This window comes from Bos grunniens, chromosome 7 (assembly GCF_055505025.1).
Source record: "Bos grunniens cultivar Pamir isolate PY7600 chromosome 7, Bosgru_T2T1.0, whole genome shotgun sequence".
Classification (NCBI taxonomy): domain Eukaryota; kingdom Metazoa; phylum Chordata; class Mammalia; order Artiodactyla; family Bovidae; genus Bos; species Bos grunniens.
Window position 1 is genome coordinate 95,421,572 of NC_141171.1, and position 16,753 is coordinate 95,438,324.

A 16,753-nucleotide genomic window follows, 5' to 3' on the forward strand; every position below is an offset into this window, starting at 1 on the left:
CAAAGCTATGATTTTTCCAGTAGTCATGTAGAGATGTGAGAGCTGGACGACAGAAAAGGCTAAGCACGGAAGAATTGATGCCTTCCAAACTGTGGTGCTGGAGAAGACGCTTGAGACTCCCTTGGACAGCAAGGACATCAAATCAGTCAATCTTAAAGTAAATCAATCCTGTATTCATTGGAAGGACTGATGCTGAAGCTCCAATACTTTGGCCACCTGATGAGAAGAGCCAACTCATTGGAAAAGATCCTGATGCTGGGAAAGATTGAGGACAGGAAGAAAAGGGGGCGAGAGAGGATAAGATGGTTGGATGGCATCACTGACTCAATGGACATGAATTTGAGCAAACTCTGGGAGATAGTGGAGGACAGAAGAGCCTGGTATGCTGCAGTCCATGGGGGTTGCAAAGAATCACACATGTTTTAGTGACAATGGAAATGGAACATTAGAGAGATTAAATGAATTTCTCAGAATTCCACAGCGAGTAAGTTGAGGTTCAGCCACTGACTGCCTAACATCAAAACTTGTGCTGTCTTCACTAAGCCATAACGCCTTAACACCCAGGCTAATGGGAAAAACAGTAATTGTTATAGTCTGAATTTTTGGATTTCCCTACATCTAAATTCATATAATGAAGTTCCAGCGCTCAATGTGATAGTATTAGGAGGTGGGGCCTGTAGGAGGTGATCAGGTTATGACAGTTGAACCTCTAAATGGGGTTAGTGCTTTTATAAAAGAGATCCATAGATCATGTGGGGATACAATGAAAAGCCTGCAGCTCAGAAGAAGGCCCTCACCCAACTATGCTGGCACCTTGATCTCAGACTAGAAGTCTCCAGAACTAGGAGAAATAAATGTCTGTTGTTTGTAAGCTGTCCAATCTGTGGTATGTTTTTTAATAGCAGCCTGACAGACTAGGAGAAATGATTGAACAAATGGCTCCAAAGGAGTGGGGTCAGTGCTATCATGGAGGTATCTTTAAGGCTCAGATGATGGAGATGTGAACAAAGGTGTATGCATTGCAAAGTGTGCTGAAGCGAGGGGGCCAGGAGTCTATGCAGCTGATAAAGCCAGAACCAAGGTAGAGGCTCTGGGAAGAGGAAGGAGGGACTTGGCATTAGATGAGCATTCAGTAAGTCTAGGAGACAAAGTTTAGTAACTGATTTTGGGAAAGTAGAGCAACTTAGGTATTCAGATCAGATCAGATCAGATCAGTTACTCAGTCGTGTCCGACTCTTTGCAAAGGTATATCCTCAGCTAATTGAAGTAGAAGAATTATGAAAATATGTTTCCTAGGTTGTGGGATTTCCAAGAGGTCCAGAGAGTCAGGACTGGGAGCCATGCAGCCAGGAACTGTGCTCGTACCACACCATGGGGTTGCTACAGTGAAGAGTCCACTATGTGTCACACCACAGATGACCACTGATGCTGGGCATGGGATTCCAGAACCTACCACTGCCTGCTCCAAACTGCATACGTCTACCTTCGACCTCATGAAAGTAGGTACTGTGCAGCTCTGGCTTCCTTCCTCACTGGGTCAGAAGCTTGCATCCTGGTTACAAGGGAGACAGGGAAAGGGGCATTCAGCCTTTTCTACTTTTGAGGATTTGAGGAATTTCTCAAATTTGGAATGGATGATCAAAAGATGCTGGTGGTCAGCAACATTCCTACTCAGGTGGAGAAGGAGAGGGAGGGCTCAGAACTGACCCCAAGGTTTCCCGCTTAGTGATTAGAGATACTGTGACTAAGATCAGGGGACTGGAAAGAGGAATATGTTTGTTGAGCTAAAAAATTTAGTTTGTCTTCAAATAGATTGAATTTAAGATATCTGAGCATATCAGTGTGGTGACAGTTATGCAAAAAGCAGCTAGAAATTTGGGTCCCAGGCTCAAAATCATCAGTATGGCTAGAGATGTATATCTGGGAACCAGTATACAGATGTGGGGGCTTCACAGGTGATGAGTCTGCCATTGCAGGAGATTCAAGAGATGGGGTTCAGTCCCTGGGTCAGGAAGATCCCCTGGAGTAGGAAATGGCAACCCACTCCAGCATTCTTGCTTGGAAAATTCCACATACAGGGAAACCAGGGGGGGCTATAGCCCATGGGGTCAAAAATTCATACACAACTCAGCACGCACATGAGCAGATAGATGTGGGAATGGACAAGGTTGATTGGGAGGTACATAACCCTGGTGAATGTTGCCTCTGAAGGGCAGATAGGAGAGAAGGAAGACCCACTCAAAGATTTTAAGAGGTAGAATGAGAATCTAAAGACCGAAAATTAGAGGGTCATAGAGCTCAAAGGTACACAGGAAGAAGATGGTGCTCAAGAGAGTGAAATGCTTGATCAGAGAAATGAATATAGTGAGGGTTAAGAGTCACTGTGTCTCTCAGTTAGGATTTCATTGGTGGTATGTAGAAGTTCTTTTACTTCGGGCCAAGACCATAACGAGTTTAAAGGCGAACACTCATATACCCTATACTTTTCTTTAGTTATCCTATATACAGCTTTCCTCCCTTTGTCTCCATCTGGTCCTCAAATTTCCTCCTCTTAATCCTTCCAGTGTCCCCTTTCAAGACCAGCTTACCATACTTTTCCTACTAACAAAACCTCTCCTCAAGCAGGATCCCATTTTAATGTCAGTCCCCAGCTATGCCTCTCCCACCCTCGCTGCTCCTGTCAGCTTCCACTTTCTTCTTCTGTGTCTCCAGTCCGTCTCTGTTTCCCTTTGGTGTTTCTTCAGTTGCAGCGTCCCTCATCTAGCACCCCACGTTGGTGCCTAGGCCCGACCTGGTTCCCCAACTCCTCGTTCTGAGTGTATTTCCCATCCACCAGTGGGACTCCCATTTGCCCCAGATTCTGCTCGTACTCCACGTACTGGAGCCTTCACCTGCACCCACCATCTACTCCCGTACTCCACGTACTGGAGCCTTCACCTGCACCCACCATCTGCTTGGCACTGGAGTTGGTCTCATTCTTTGGAGACTTTCCTGGCCAGCCATTGCCCTACTTTTCTCTGCCTCTCTCTCTCTCATTTCTAGTCCCTTCTCTCACTTTGCATGCTATTTTTTTTTTTTTTTCTCTCCAGACTATGTACTTTTATACTTTGTACCTGTCCTTTTCCTTGATCTGCTAATTTTAGAAAGAAGTATACCTAAAGAAGTTCCTTACCTTTCAGAGGCCAACACTGATGTATTTATTGGTGCAATGATATGATGACTGGGATTTGATTAAAAATGTTCAGGATGGGGTTTGGTATAATTGGAGAAATGACTGGTTATGGATTGATAATTGTTGAAGCTGAAGAGTACCTAGGGGCTCCTTATGGGCTTCCTACTCCATATACTCTCTATTTTTGTATATGTTTAAAATTTTCCATTAAGATGCCTTAATGAAAATAGCTTAAATGTTTATACGTAAATGTATGTGAGTAAATAAAATGAATTGACATAAAAAACACTGTTAAGTAATACTAGCATAAATATGATTTGGCAAAAATTATGAAGGTGATATTTGATTGCTTGAAGTGGGGAAAACACTAAGATATAGACAATGAGCTTGGAATGAGTGGGGATATAGAGAACTTGAGGAAAGAAATCTCAGCAATTGCATCATTGGGGCTTGACCCTCTTGGTGAAGGGGTCCATATGCTCTCCAGGGAATGCGGGGGTGGGGAAGTCTGTAAGACTTGAGAAATTCTCAGACAGCTTTTGTGGGGAAGTGGAAGGAGCCAGCTAGAGATACACTGCAGCTGAGTTTAGAGAATGTGCTTCTGCAAAGGGCCACTCACCAGTATCTTAGCAATCTAAATAGTCTTCTTAGTGACTCCAGGGATCCTCATGGGTGCTTCATGAAGAGGAACTGAAGAGCTTCTTGATGAGGGTGAAGAGGAGAGCAAAAAAGCTGACTTAACAGTTAAAAAACTAAGATCATGACATCTGGTCCCATCACTTCATTGCAAATAGAAAGGGAAAAAGTGGAAAGAGTAACAGATTTTATTTTCTTGGGCTCCAAAATCACTGTGGAAGGTGTCTGCAGCTATGAAATTAAGACTCTTGCTTCTTGAAAGAAAAGCTATGGTAAACCTAGACAACATATTAAAAAGCAGAGACATTACTTTGCAAACAAAGGTCTATATAGTCAAAGCTATGGTTTTTCCAGTAGTCATGTATGAATGTGAGAGTTGGACTATGAAGAAGGCTGAGTGCTGAAGAATAGATGCTTTCAGATTGTGGTGCTGGAGAAGACTCTTGAGAGTCCCTTGGACTACAAGGAGATCAAACCAATTAATCCTAAAGGAAATCAACCCTAAGTATTTACTGGAAGGACTGATGCTGAAGCTGAAGCTCTAATACTTTGGCCACCTGATGTGAAGATTGAAAAAGACCCTGATGCTGGGAAAGACTGAGGGCAGGAGGAGAAGGGGATGACAGAGGATGAGATGGTTGAATGGTATTGCTGACTCAATGGACACAAGTTTGAGCAAACTCCAGGAGATAGTGAAGGACAAGGAAGCCTGGTGTGCTGCATTCCATGGGGTCGCATAGAGTCAGACACCACTTAGCAACTGAACAATGACAACAATGGATGCTTCATGTTTTCCGCAAAACAAGAAAAGTCTTTTCTGTGAAGACGTAAACTGCCTGTAGAACCTATTTGTTTAGAAAATCTGTTTTACATACTGAGTTTCAGGGAAGACATTTATTGCAACAAGTTCCATGGCTAAAATGAAGTTAATAAGCGTTGTCTCTGGCATAACTGTACTTTCTGGTGTATTAGGCACTTGTTGCTTCTTTTCTTGTAGATATTAGTGGGATACACTGTAGGATCGTGAATATTTGAGTCCACCTGAAAGGGAAGAAACATTATTTTTTACAATTTTTAATTAATTAATTAATTTGGGGGGTTTAAAATTTAAATTTCCAATTTTAAATGAAATCGTGTCTGACTCTGTGCGACCCCATGGACTGCAGCCTACCAGGCTCCTCTGTCCATGGGATTTTCCAGGCAAGAATACTGGAGTGGGGTGCCATTGCCTTCTCCGAAAATTTAAATTTCCAATTTTAAATGAATTTTTATTAGAGTATAGTTGCTTTACAATGTTGTGTTCATTTCTTGCTATACCGCAAAATGAATCAGTCATACGTTTACATATATCCACTCTTTTAAGGGAAGAGAATTTGAAAGTGGCTGTTGCTCTTTGGAGTGGCTCATAGAGGTTTATTTGCTCTCTCTTTGGTTAAAGCAGTGGTTTTCGACCTACATGTATGCATGAACACACACAAATACACAATCAATTTCACATATAATTTCAAGAGTTCAAAGATCAGAAATCCCAGTTAAATTCCTAGATCTGAGCCGCTTGGCTGGAAGCTTTAATAGGGAACATGTCCATTGTGTTTAACAAACAGAAGGCTCATTTTTGACTCAGAAATGATGAGCAATATTGTCACTGAGACTGTTTATTCTCCATGCCTCAGAGGTCAAAGCTTGACCTTCTTACCTTAACCCGAGATTTACCAAAAGTTATTCATTTAAGTCTGACTCAGCCTGTTATCCCTTTGATTTCACATAATTGGCTAATATGCAAAACACTTGTAACAGTATAACATGTCCACATAGTACAAGTTGTATTTTATTTTGTAATTTAAAAAATAACCTGGCTTCTGAGGTGGCTCAGTGGTGAAGAATCCACCTGCCAAGCAGGAGACACAAGTTTGATCCCTGGGTTGGGAAGATCCCCTGGAGAAGGAAATGGCAACCCACTCCAGTGTCCTTGCCTGAAAAATCCCATGGACAGAGGAGCCTGGAGGGCTATAGTCCATGGGGTCACAAAGAGTCAGACACGACTGAGTGACTAAGCAGCATCAGCAGCATGTGTGTACAGACTAAAACAGTGAATCAGCAGCTCTCCTGCCATATTTAAGAATGAGAAGGAAGGGATCTAACCTTTATTGAGGATTTAGGACACATTAGTTGCTCTGTGAATAACTTACTTAGTCAACACAGTGTTGCCATTAGACAGATATTACTTTTTCCCTTTGCATGATGCAAAACCTGAGGTTTGGTAAGTCTAATAAATTTGCCTAAAATGACCAGTTAATGAGCCAGCATTGAAACCCAGGTTTCTTGTAAGTCTCTACTGAACAGAGAACACTGGATATTTGTTGCTCTTCGGCTACTTGTATTCATCTCTCTCTTTTCTGGAGAATTAGTTCTCCTGTTCCTATCTGCTGCCCCAGTCTAGTCTATGATGTGTCCTTATAAGTATTAACCAAGTTACCCTGCCTCAGGACTAAAGCTAGGATAATCACATTCTCTCTGATTTTTTTGTATCTTGCATGGAGAGACTCGAAGACTGAAAACTTAGTTAAAACTAATTCTTTCTAGTATTAACGTCATGAATGAACTAACTGTTGACTCCTGTTGCCTACCCACCCTCAGCTACCCTATTTGTTCTTTAGAATTCTTTTTGTTTCTGTGAGCTACTCAGTATTTTTTAATAAACTTATTTCTTCTGTAGGTTGTGTAGTTCTGTGGGCTGAATTGTGCTCCCCAAATTCGTATATTGATGCCCTGACCTCTGGTGTGATTGTGTTGGGAGATGGGGCCTTTGGGAGATAATTAAGTTTCAATCAAGTCATAAAAGGCTTCCTTGACAGCTCAGTGGTGAAGAATCCGCCTGCAATGCAGGAAACATGGGTTCAATCCCTGGGTCGAGAAGATCCCCTGGAGGAGGAAATGGCAACTCACTCCAGTATTTTTTTTTTTTTTTAATTGGAGGCTAATTAGTTTACAATATTGTGGTGGTTTTTCCCGTACATCAACGTGAATCAGCCATGAGTGTACATGTGTCCCCCCATCCTGAAGCCCCCTCCCATCTCCTTCCCCACCCCATCCCTCTGGGTTGTCCCAGTGTACCAGCTTTGAGTGCCTGTTTCATGCATCAAAGTTGTACTGGTCATCTGTTTCACATATGGCAATATACATATTTCAATGCTATTCTCCCCAATCATCCCACTCTCACCTTCTCCCACAGAGTCCAAAAGTCTGTTCTTTACATCTGTGTCTCTTTTGCTGCCTTGCATATAGGGTCGTCGTTACCGTCTTTCTAAATTCCGTATATGTGCGTTAATGTACTGTATTGTTGTTTTTCTTTCTGACTTACTTCACTCTGTATAATAAGCTTCAGTTTCATCCACCTCATTAAATCTGACTCAAATGCGTTCTTTTTTATAGCTGAGTAATATTCTACTGTATATGTATATGTACCACAACTTCCTTATCCATTCGTCTGCCGATGGACATCTAGGTTGCTTCCATGTCCTGGCTATTATAAACAGTGCTTCGATGAACATTGGGATACACGTGTCTCTTTCAATTCTGGTTTCCTCGGTGTGTATGCCCAGAAGTGGGACTGCTGGGTCATATGGCAGTTCTATTTCCAGTTTTTTAAGGAAACTCCACACTGTTCTCTGTAGTGGCTGTACTAGTTTGCATTCCCACCAACAGTGTAAGAGGGTTCCCTTTTCTCCACACCCTTTCCAGCATTTATTGTTTGTAGACTTCGATGGCAGCCATTCTGACTGGCATGAGATGGTACTTCATTGTAGTTTTGATTTGCATTTCCCTGATAAAGCCACTCTGGTATTCTTGCTGGGACAATCCCATGGACAGAGGAGCTGGGTGGGCTACAGCTGTGGGGTTGCAGAGAGTCAGACAGGACTGAGCACGCACACACGTATGCAAGATCATGCATGAAAACATCTCAAACCACTCCTGGCACACTCTAGGAAAACACACGTCATACAGGTGAGACTTTCATGGTGAGATTAGTGTCTTCATAAGAAGAAACACCAGAGAGCTTGCTTTCTTCTCTCTCTGCCATGTGAGGACATAGTGAGATGGTGACTGTCTGCAGGCCAGGAAGAGAGCCCTCACCTAGGAAATGAATTGGCCAGTGCTTCGATCTTGGACTTCTCAGACTCCTGACTCTGAAAAGTAAATTCCTATTGTTTAAGCCACCTGGTCTTGGTGCAGGAGACTTGGGTTCGATCCCTGAGTTGGGAAGATCCCCAGGAGAAGGAAGAGGCAATCTACTCTAGTATTCTTGCCTGGGCAATCCCATGGACAGAGGAGACTGGCAGGCTATGATCCCTGGGGTTATATATGGATATTTTCTGTTACTTGCTACCAACGAATTGACTACTATATAAAATGGCCAGTGAAAAGACATAGGTTTAACTCTTAGTACCGTGGTTTTGAGATGAAAGAGAAAAAAGGACAGAGGTCACAGCAGCAAATTTAATGACTTACTATCATTTCTAGGAGGAAAAGTTTTGTGAATAAGATGGGAGTTGAAACTGTTTAATAGTGTAGGATTTGGAAGTTATTTCTGGATTATGGCATGCTTGCTCTCGCTTTATCTCGGTTGCATGTTCCTCAATTCCAGCTTGACTGTGATTTAACCCTCCATGGTGTGCAGCGTTAGAAAATAAATTGGCTCAGGTTAGCTTTTCCTTTAGGCTGCAGAGGCGGGGAAATGAAAACTAATCCCTAAAAAGTGATCTGCCAGGGGGAAAAGCTGCACTGAAACGGGCACCTGAACTTTTTCTTTCTACTTGTTTGCTTTGGTCTTAAAGAATGAAAGAAATTCTTACTGCAGGAATTTCTTCACTGGCTCCTAGTCACTCTTCCTAATATAGGCTCATCTTTTATTTTTAGAGCTTTGTTTGGATCTATATGTCTTTTAGGTCTGAGTAGTACCTTCCATGAGATAATTCAATTCTGAGAAATCAAGTCAAGAGAAGATGAAATGTAAGGTTTGCCTCACCTCTGCTATACTTTCTGTCTGCTTTTAAGGTTGACAAAATTTAAAGTTTTAAATTTCCTCCAGGATTTCTTGGCATCATCTATATTTTTTCCTCTTAGTTACAGAACATTTTAAGTTTGATGGTATCCTAGCAATCATGCAGTCCACCCTTCTTATCTTACAGAAGAGGAAATAAAGGCCTAAAAAAGTATTTGGCTTGTCAATAATTATATACTTAGTGACTGAATGGGGACTTGAACACAGTTTTTTCAGATTTCCAGTTCTGCGTGCATTTTGCTTCCACAACCAGCCAACTAATTGACCAAGCCAAGAGAATAAAAGCAATTACCATTCAACCTAAACTAAAGAAAAAAATATGGAAAAGAAGAAGAAATAAAATTTTCAAAGTATTGAGTTTTACTAGGCAAAGGGGAAGATTTTGAGCCATGTGGAAGAAAGAGGCAGAGAGCTATCGGTTTTTGGAAGGATTGCTTTTAAGCCCACTACCAGATTGCTTTATCCTCTGGGCAAGTGCCTGAATGTGTATTTCATGGGTTAAAGGATCCCTTCAAGGTGAACGAATGAAACACTGTCTCATTTCTATGTGAACAAAACTTTTAAAAGGAATTTTTTTCCTCTTGGGAGTTTGTCACATTAAATTTGCTTGGTTTGAACATCTATGTTGAAAACAGGCTAAGAGAACTTCATCTTATTTCTCTCCTTGGCTTTTTGCCTTCCTGTCTTGCAAGAAGTGACGCTGTCTGGGCGCCCTGTTCCTTCCACAGCTCGAGACTGAACGTCCCCTGTCCGCTGGGTAGCTCGTCTCTTTCTGGGGAACCACACCCTAGGTCAGGATGGTTTGTTTTCACTATAGGGCCAGCTGTTCCAGGATTACTTTTTCAGAGTTGGAAACCACAAATTTGAACCCTGAGGCAAAAGGCTGAGAATAAAAATGTAAAGAAAAATGTCAAAGAACTTTTTGTCAGACTGTCACCTTTCTGTTCAGAACTGAGTCTGTCTTTAGTGTTATTCAGTATCCCTGCTATAAACATATTGCTCTAAAGAACGTATGATGAAAAGTCCTAAGTATAAAGGGAAAACACACGTCCCTCTCCTTTCCTCTAGGCAACAAAAGCAAATATTAAGAAGGAGTAGAATAGTTGGAATTTATACTCTTCCTTTTGAATAAAGAGGCATTTCTTGATAACATGAAGGGTTTGGGCTCTGGGGTTGGACTCTCAAGTCCTTCGTTGTGTAATTAAAAGACAGTGATCAAAGCCAACATTTTGGTGAGGAAAACAACTTTGGAGCCATCCTTACCATAATGGGTTGCTGAAGTTGAGTAATTAGTAGCTACAGAATTTAGAGCAGGGTTTTAGGAAGTCAGTTTCTGTGGTTGAAAGCATATGCCATGTCATGAGAATTTACTGCACCATAAAAATATTCAATGAATTCTTTAAGACAAAGGAAAAAGAAAGAGATAAATATCAAGTTCAGTAATTGAAGCTTGTTGTGTTTTGGAAAGTAGGTTATTTTTTCCTTTGTATTTCGATTACACTTAGAAACTTTTGAATCATAAATCCCTGTGATTTTTAATAAAGGTCACCAACAATATAAACACACATTTAAAGACAATTCATAATCACATTTTCCCATTTAATGATACATATTTTTGCATAATAGTTTCTATAGTTCTTTTCATAAGCCTGTGTGTTTTATATTTTCAACCCCACTATTTTATGTTATGCTTTTTAAATATAACATTCTGTCTCTCACTATTAAAATTTCCAGTTTTTATTTATTTATTTTAAATTTTATTTTGTAATTTTACAATATTGTATTGGTTTTGCCATATATCAACATGAATCCACCACAGGTATACACGTGTTCCCCATCCTGAACCCTCCTCCCTCCTCCTTCCCCGTACCATCCTTCTGGGTCGTCCCAGTGCACCAGCCCCAGGCATCCAGTATCGTGCATCGAACCTGGACTAACAGTTACTATTTTAAATGATTGCATAATATTTCATATTATCTATCTTAATTTGCTAACTTCTACTGTTGAACCTTTAGATAGCTTTATTTTGGCAATTAGATGTGTGTTATAGATAACATTGCATTGAGCATCTTCTTGTTTGTAGGTATTTATTTTATTAGTGTTCAGTTTTGTCTCATAATTAAATTCCCACAAATGATTGTGATTATAAACATCTTTATGGTTCTTGCTGTATAACATGACATGTTGTTTTCTGAACTGTTTATGTAACATGACCGTATGACATCCTCGACAGTGCTACATATGTTGGATGTTGTTATCATTTCTTTGTTTTAATTTGCATTTCTTTGATTATTACTGGAATGAACATTTTTCCTTTGTGGATTTCCTTTTATTGTTTTTGCCAGTTGTATTTATTTGAATGTGCACTGTCTATGACAGTTCAATAGCTTATTTTTTCCTGTTTAATAGCTTCTCTGAGGAATAGTACACTTTGATCTCTGGACACTTGACTGTCTATTCTGAAGTCATCTTCAGGCCAGGAACACTTTTTTCTTAGGTGAGATTTATCTGAAAGCATCACACTACATTTTAATTGCAGTAACTCTTTGTACCATGAGGAAACTATTCCACGTCCTCACTGTGTCCTCTGAGAGAGAGAGACACCTCTGGAGACTCTTATACAGGCATTAACCCCATCATAGAGCTCCACCCTTATGACCTCATCCCACCCTAATTACCTCCCACAGGCTCCATGTCCACATATTACCACATCAAAGGTTACGGCTTCAACACATGAATTTTGAGGGGGATGCAAACATTCAGTCCCTACACTCTCTTTCTCCCTCAGGTCACTCCAACCTCTACCCAAATACACATCTTCTTAACTAAGGGGAACTTGATATGTGTTAAAGACAGAAGTATTAATAAAATTTCAGGAACACTTGATTGAGCTTATAAAAATTTAATCAATAGATATAGAACAAAATGAAATAAACAAGCGAAAGAACAGTGTGGGAGGAGATGGGGCATTTTATAGCAGGGCCAGTCTCGAAGCATGATTTGCCTTGTGGGTATGATGGCAGCATGTGGTTTTAAGAGTCCATTTAGAAGAATATTTTCATGTCTTGTAACTCATGCATTCTGAAGTTTGAGTCTCAGTCATGAATGGTAGGAATGGAGCTTCACAATACAGGGATCTCAACAGCACTAGGAATTACCCCTTGGGTGCCTCCACCCCTCCCCTCCCCTTCTCTCCCTTCCCTTCCCTGCATTCCCTACCCACGTCCCTTGCCCTAAGCTCCCACATTCCAACTGGCATCAGGCTAGTTACACATCTGGCTATTTCTTTATTTTCTTTTGTGAGTCAGAAATGAATCAATACCCTGGCAAGGAGTTAAAAAGGCTAGTCTTTACGAAGTGCTATTTTGTGGGTAAATACAAACACGATAATTTGAGTGTTTAAAAACTTAAGCTTGAATAGTTATTTTATGATTTAAAGAATCCTATTACTGATCATTAAAAAAAGTCAATTAGCTTGTAGGATCTGAATAAATCTTATTTGTACATGGTAAAAATGCAAGCATTAGAAAAAGGTGTACAGTCAAAAACAAATTTCCTTCCCATTCTACAACCCCAGTGCCTTTGTCTCTCTTTTTCTCAGAGGCAACCATTACTAATTTCTTGCTTGTGCCCTATGGAAACACTCTCTATATAGTCAAACTTAAATATTATTTATATAGTCCCCCTTAAAAACCCAAATAGGAAATACTGTATATACCTTGTGTTTATTCTTGTTTTTTCACTTTTAATTTAACTATGTTTTGCTTCTTGGAAACTGGTCTATATCTGCACACATAGTTTTATCCCATTCTTTTTACTGGCTGTATGATGAGAATGTGTTGTAATTTATTAAATTAGCCCCCTGCTAATAGGTACTTAGGTTATTTCTAGTCTTTTAAAAAACAAGCCCTAATGCATTGTAAAGACTTGTGTGTTTGTGCAAGTATGTTTGTAAATATATTTGCATGCTGAATAATCACATGAAGATAAATGTGGTATTGCGGTGATTAAAGCATGAATACTGGAGTTTTACTATCCACGACTACCTGCCTACCACTTATTAACCTAGGGGCAAGTTACTTAACTATCTGTACCTTATTTTCCTCATCTGTAAAATTGGTATAAATACAGATATAAATAAAGAGATATTGGAGATATACATATTACTGGTGCTAATACAAGTACAGCATTCTGACATCAGCATAAAAAATGGCCTCTATAATTTTCTTGTTGGGATTATTTCTTGGAAGCCAGAACCTTATCTTTTAGAAGTATCAATGCTATTACTGGAGAATACCTTTATTCCCCTCAACTTTGATAAAGAAGAACTCACTTCTAAACTTGTCCTAAGTATTGACATAATTGATGCTTAATTTTGGCTCAGAGAAGATGGTTGGGAAGGTAAACTGAGAGTAAGAGTTCCTGCTTACTCTCAGGTAGAAGCAGGAGGTTGAATTTAGCCTCACTTGTTTTTGAACGTTGGGTTAAAAGTCATCATTTTGGGCCTCAGTGTCCTTACCAGTTATACGCAGGGATTAGATAGATGATTCCTAAAGTAACTTCCAGCCCAAACAATTTTGTCTGTGTTTATTCCAGTCTCAAAATGAGGTATGATTTATATGACTTAGGCAATTCTGAGAGAGAAGTCTAAAACCTGACTCATAAACAGTGTCATTTTGCACATGTTGTTCCCTCTGTGTGGAATGACCTTCCCCCATCTGACTGTGTAGCTGAGCTCTGACTCATCCTCATAGACTTAGCTCCAGCTGGCTTTTCACCGTGAAGCCCTCCCTGGGTGCCCCAGCTCAGTTAGGCTCTCTATCCCTTTGAACTATCTTGGCCTCTGCATTACGTGGTGGGGTAAGGAGATCCAACCAGTCCATCCTAAAGGAGATCAGTCCTGAATATTCATTGGAAGGACTGATGCCAAAGCTGAAAATCCAATACCTTGGCCACCTGATATGAAGAGCTGACTCATTGGAAAAGACCCTGATGCTGGGAAAGATTGAGGGTAGGAGGAGAAGGGGACGACAGAGGATGAATGGTTGGAAGGCATCACTGACTCAATGGACATGAGTTTGAGTAAACTCCGGGAGTTGGTGATGGACAGGGAGGCCTGGCGTGCTGCGGTTCATGGGGTTGCAAAGAGTTGGACACGACTGAACTGAACTGAAGGGTTTTTAATTATTACCTGATAGCTTTTATTTGTCACCCCAGCCTCAGCCTTGATTTTGCATCTTTGATGCATCAAGGATGAGATGACACAGTCATTTCTTGGATTTTAAGTGTCAATCGAAAGTCTGGGCCCTTCAGAGAGGAGAAGGTATGTGTACGCAGATAAACACACTACCAGGAGAACACATGCTGAGCAACTAAAGCTCTGATGTGCCAGAAGGGAGAAAGCACTCTGGACAGGAGGGTGCCAGGGCTGAGGAGACGCTGTGGCCTCCGACAGAGGAGTGAAGCCCTCTGCCTGGTCCTCTCACCTGGTCCTTTCCTCGAACTCAGCACAGGACTAAGGAGAGTGACAGAAATACCCCAGGGGCATGAAGAATCTGAGCCCAGAGGGAAACCACGTTTCTTTTCCTCGAGAGTGCCCAGTGAGATGGGAAGAACCCAGAGTGGACATGGCCATGCACAGTACCCAGGTGCCCAGGCCTGAGGGGGCTCACAGAGGCTCAACAGTGTGGCAAGGTGTGGGAGCAGAGGGTGACTCCTGTGCTCCATCAGAGAGGGGCATGGGTGGAGAAGGGCTGAGCCTGGCTTTGCTGTATGTCCTGGGGCCCTGTGTGATGTGGGAGCCACCAAATGGTCCTGTGCATTGTAAAGGGGCAAGGAGATTAAACAGGGTTGGGCCCCAAGGTACTTTAGACCAGGAACATGGACAGAATCAACAGTTTGACCTACATGGCCCAACTCCTGAAGACCAGATGGAGAACAGTTCAGTAAATACCTGGACTTGTTGTTTACCCGCTCCCAACCTGCCCTTGACAAATGGCAGAATCCCAATTCAATTGAGATTCAGTTTCCATAACTTGGAGAAATAGGAACTCCGTGAAGTTTGGTAGAAATGGATGCTTTTGAACTGTAGTACTGAGAGTCCCTTGGACAGCAAGGAGATTAAACCAGTCAGCCCTAAAAGAAATAACCCTGCATATTCATTGGGAGGACTGATGATGAAGCTGAAGCTCCAATACTTTGGCCACTTGATGCAAACAACTGACTCATTAGAAAAAAAACCCTGATGCTGGAAAATATTGATGGCAGGAGGAGAAGGGGATGACAGAGGATGACATGGTTGGATGGCATCACCGACTTGATGGACATGAGTTTGAGCAAGCTCTGGAGTTGGTGATGGGCAGGGAAGCCTGGCGTGCTGCAGCCCATGGGGTCCCAAAGAGTCAGACACGACTGAGTGACTGCAATAAACTGAGAAATTAAAAATGTTTGATAAAGATTCCAAGGACTTCTAATTCTTCCATACTGTCTCAAATGTTTGACTCCTTATCTGCATTTCTGGATCATGAACTCTTTGAGGGCACTAAGTCTTCGGGCTTCCCAGGTGGTAAAGAATCGGCCTGCCAGTGCAGGAGATGCAAGAGACGTGGGTCCAGTCTCTGGGTCAGGAAGATCCCCTGGAGTAGGAAATGGCAACCCACTCCAGTATTCCTGCCTGGAAAATTCCACGGACAGGAGAGCCTGGGGGGCTAGAGTCCATGGGGTCTCAAAGAGTCCAACAGGACTAAGCTCAAACACACTGTATCCTCTATTTTATTTTTCCCTATGCTTTGCAAGTGCTGACACAGAGAAGGCCTGTAGTAAGCTTTTGTTGAATAAGTAAATGGACCTGTACTGGATAGCTCTTCTGTGCCACAACCTGTCCTAGGTGCCTTCAGAGCCCTGTGAACAAGACACTATTATCTCCATGTCGCAATCGAGAGCACTAAGTGAAGCACAGGAAGTGATGTAACCATCCCTGGGCAGATGGCAGGCAGATCTCATTCACATTCTAGGCCCTCTGACACTCAACTGCTTTCCTAGGCAAAAAGGATTCTCTTAGAGTCTGAATCGGAGAAGGCAATGGCACCCCACTCCAGTACTCTTGCCTGGAAAATCCCATGGATGGAGGAGCCTGGTAGGCTGCAGTCCATGGGGTCGCTAAGAGTCAGACATGACTGAGCGACTTCACTTTCACTTTTCACTTTCATGCATTGGAGAAGGAAATGGCGACCCACTCCAGTGTTCTTGCCTGGAGAATCCCAGGGACAGGGGAGCCTGGTGGGCTGCCGTCTCTGGGGTCGCACAGTCAGACATGACTGAAGCGACTTAGCAGCAGAGTCTGAATATACCTATGGAATTAGGATGAACATTAGTTTTTCACTTACTGTAGTAGATTTTTTTTTACCTATTTCTCGATTACTTTGAAAATAAACAGCAGGGTGTTCTCATTTTACTTTTCTTATTGATTACAAATTAGAAAAAAGTACCTATCACAATATAACTGTGATACTATATGATACTATAAGCATAATAAAGGTATGTGTGTGCTTAGTCGCTCAGTTGTGTCTGACTCTTTGTGACCATATGGACTGTAGCCTGTAGATTGAATCCATGGGATTCCCTAGGCAAGGATACTGGAGTGGGTGGCCATTCCCTTTTCCAGGGGATCTTCCTGACCCAGGGATCAAACCTGGGTCTTCTGCATTGCGGGCTGATTCTTTACCGGCTAAGCCACTAAAGCTTAATATTCTTGCTAACACTGCTTTGTTTGTTTATAAAAGAAATATAGGTTTTTATAGATGATATATAAAATTAGAAAAATACAAGAAGTTAGAATTCACTTATGATTTTACTTCATATAGATACCCACTACTAACCTTTAG

The 16,753-nt window shown here is 41.6% G+C and overlaps 1 protein-coding gene across 1 annotated transcript in view; it reads left to right on the forward strand.

Annotated features, from left to right (window-relative positions):
• CAST (calpastatin) overlaps positions 1–16,753 on the forward strand; it is a 770,242-nt gene that overhangs the window by 20,276 nt on the left and 733,213 nt on the right. The window contains exon 2 of the mRNA XM_086413227.1: positions 1,297–1,499. The gene's annotated coding sequence lies outside the window, so the exon portion shown is untranslated. The remainder of the gene's footprint in view (positions 1–1,296; positions 1,500–16,753) is intronic.